This window comes from Schistocerca piceifrons, unplaced genomic scaffold (assembly GCF_021461385.2).
Source record: "Schistocerca piceifrons isolate TAMUIC-IGC-003096 unplaced genomic scaffold, iqSchPice1.1 HiC_scaffold_589, whole genome shotgun sequence".
Taxonomy (NCBI): Eukaryota; Metazoa; Arthropoda; class Insecta; order Orthoptera; family Acrididae; genus Schistocerca; species Schistocerca piceifrons.
Window position 1 is genome coordinate 102,501 of NW_025728831.1, and position 2,500 is coordinate 105,000.

At 57.8% G+C, this 2,500-nt stretch overlaps 1 non-coding gene across 1 annotated transcript in view; it reads left to right on the top strand.

Moving 5' to 3' along the window:
* The first annotated feature begins 2,020 nt into the window (after positions 1-2,020).
* The window catches only part of LOC124761958, a 1,909-nt gene continuing 1,429 nt past the window's right edge, over positions 2,021-2,500 (top strand). Inside the window, exon 1 of the ribosomal RNA XR_007012469.1 lies at positions 2,021-2,500. This exon is cut by the window's right edge and continues 1,429 nt beyond it. This is a non-coding gene — a ribosomal RNA (small subunit ribosomal RNA).

Genomic DNA, 2,500 nt, shown 5'->3' on the forward strand with positions numbered 1-2,500 from the left:
GTTGTGCCTCAACCTAACCCATGTTGTGCCTTAACCTAACCCATGTTGTGCCTTAACCTAACCCATGTTGTGCCTTAACCTAACCCATGTTGTGCCTTAACCTAACCCATGTTGTGCCTTAACCTAACCCATGTTGTGCCTTAACCTAACCCATGTTGTGCCTTAACCTAACCCATGTTGTGCCTTAACCTAACCCATGTTGTCGCCTTAACGTAACCCACGTTGTCGCCTAAACCTGCTCTGTAATTGTTATACGACTCGTTCAATTACTGTAGTGTTGCCCACCCGCAACCCTCGCAATATAGTTCGCTACTCGCACTGCCCGCACCCCTGTGTATCGCTTCATGTTAAACACCTTGCAAGTCTTGCTCACTTTCCACATGCTCCTGCTGTACACTGTAATGTGGATGGCAGCAGGACGTACATGCCGCCCCTCCCCACGTCCCCACCTTGCCCCCTGCCTTCGCAAGCTGGTTGGTGAGAAGTTTGCATGTTCAATGCCCTTCGCATGCGACGTACTCAGGCTACGTTGTGGTGCGGCCTGTGTCAACTGTCCGCTGATGTCGTACGCGTGAACCACAATCTGTACTGCACATTCGTCCTTATGTACTGAATGATACATCGTGGCACATGTGTGACCGCACAACGACTGCGCCCAAAAACGGCGGACCATACAGTGCAAATATTGTGCACGCAGCTACGTGTCGTCTCCCTATGAGAGCTGGATTGCAGTGTGGTACGCCATAGAGACGTGTGGGAGGAACGGACGCCGTGGATGGCGATCAGCATGAGCTGTCTGTTGATGTATTCGGACCTAGTCGTCTCTCCTCACACACCGTGATGGCATGGTGCACCGCGTTCCATATCTGCGACATGCTACAGAGGCCGGTTGACAGTCGTTCGAGCAATGGACATCGCATACGTACGGGGGCCACCTTCCACGTATTGTCTAGGCGTGCACATTTTGTTGCGTGTATGTGGGCAGACGTAGTGTGGCGTGACACCTGACACAGGCATGCAATAATCGTTGAAGTTGCAAATGGCGATGGACGCCTGCGTTTTCTGGTGAAGTTACGCAAATGAACAAATGGTAACCTGTTGTGGTGCGGTTGTTCTCGCTAGGGGTGAATCGGTGATGGCGACGATAGGTTGAGGTACTAACCGGTTGTTCCAGCGATACCCACCATGCCGACGAAACTGAACGGCATCTGGGTGTGAAGCGATACGCGGCGGTGGCTGGGTGGGACCGTCCCCGGCCGGTGAGGGGGCGCCTCCCGGCGTGCTGGCCGCGCGGTGCGTGGGCGCACGCGCTACAGCCGGCTGGTGGGGGCGGCCAGTGGCAGGCGCGCCGGCCGACGGACGCGGCAGGCGTCGCAGCTGCGCGCCGGCGCACCCTGCGCGCGGCGCCGTGCGGCCAAAGTAGGTCCTCGCGGGCCCGGTGCGAAGCGCGGTGGACATCTTCAGTGTGCTGGTCCGATTGAGGACTGTGTGCGTTGAGGATGCGCCGCCGCCCGGCGCTCGGCGCCGCGACGCCGTCTGCTGCTCGGTCGCCCCAGCGGTTCTCGCTGGTGGTTTGTATCGCAGCTGTGCGGATGTGTTGGCGCGTGCGCTGTGCTGGGAGAGTTCGCTTCGGCACCCAAGTGGGGCTTTTGTCCTTCTGTGGCGCTGGCGTTGGAGCTGCCGGTCACCGTAGGTGGCGCGTGTTGTCTCCCGCCGGCAATGCCACGACAGCACGCTCCCGGGCCTCTGTCGGCAGCGGCAAGCTCAGTTGGGAGCACGGGTGGTCGCACCGAAAGCGTCTACTCGCCTAACTCCGGGCGATTGCGCCTCTCTCGAACCCGACCAAGTACTTGGGACGGCGCTGCGCGCCGCCGGGACCTGAGAGGGTTTCGAGGTGTATTGTGCAGGGGAGCTCAGCCTCCTCCTGTTTGCAGAATGATTGAGCGGACGCTTGCGTGTTCGCGCGGGCCCCCGGGACACACTCCCGGGCGGCCGGCTGCTCAGCTCTAGTTGACGCAGCTCCCTGGTTGATCCTGCCAGTAGTCATATGCTTGTCTCAAAGATTAAGCCATGCATGTCTCAGTACAAGCCGCATTAAGGTGAAACCGCGAATGGCTCATTAAATCAGTTATGGTTCCTTAGATCGTACCCACGTTACTTGGATAACTGTGGTAATTCTAGAGCTAATACATGCAAACAGAGTCCCGACCAGAGATGGAAGGGACGCTTTTATTAGATCAAAACCAATCGGTCGGCTCGTCCGGTCCGTTTGCCTTGGTGACTCTGAATAACTTTGGGCTGATCGCACGGTCCTCGTACCGGCGACGCATCTTTCAAATGTCTGCCTTATCAACTGTCGATGGTAGGTTCTGCGCCTACCATGGTTGTAACGGGTAACGGGGAATCAGGGTTCGATTCCGGAGAGGGAGCCTGAGAAACGGCTACCACATCCAAGGAAGGCAGCAGGCGCGCAAATTACCCACTCCCGGCACGGGGAGGT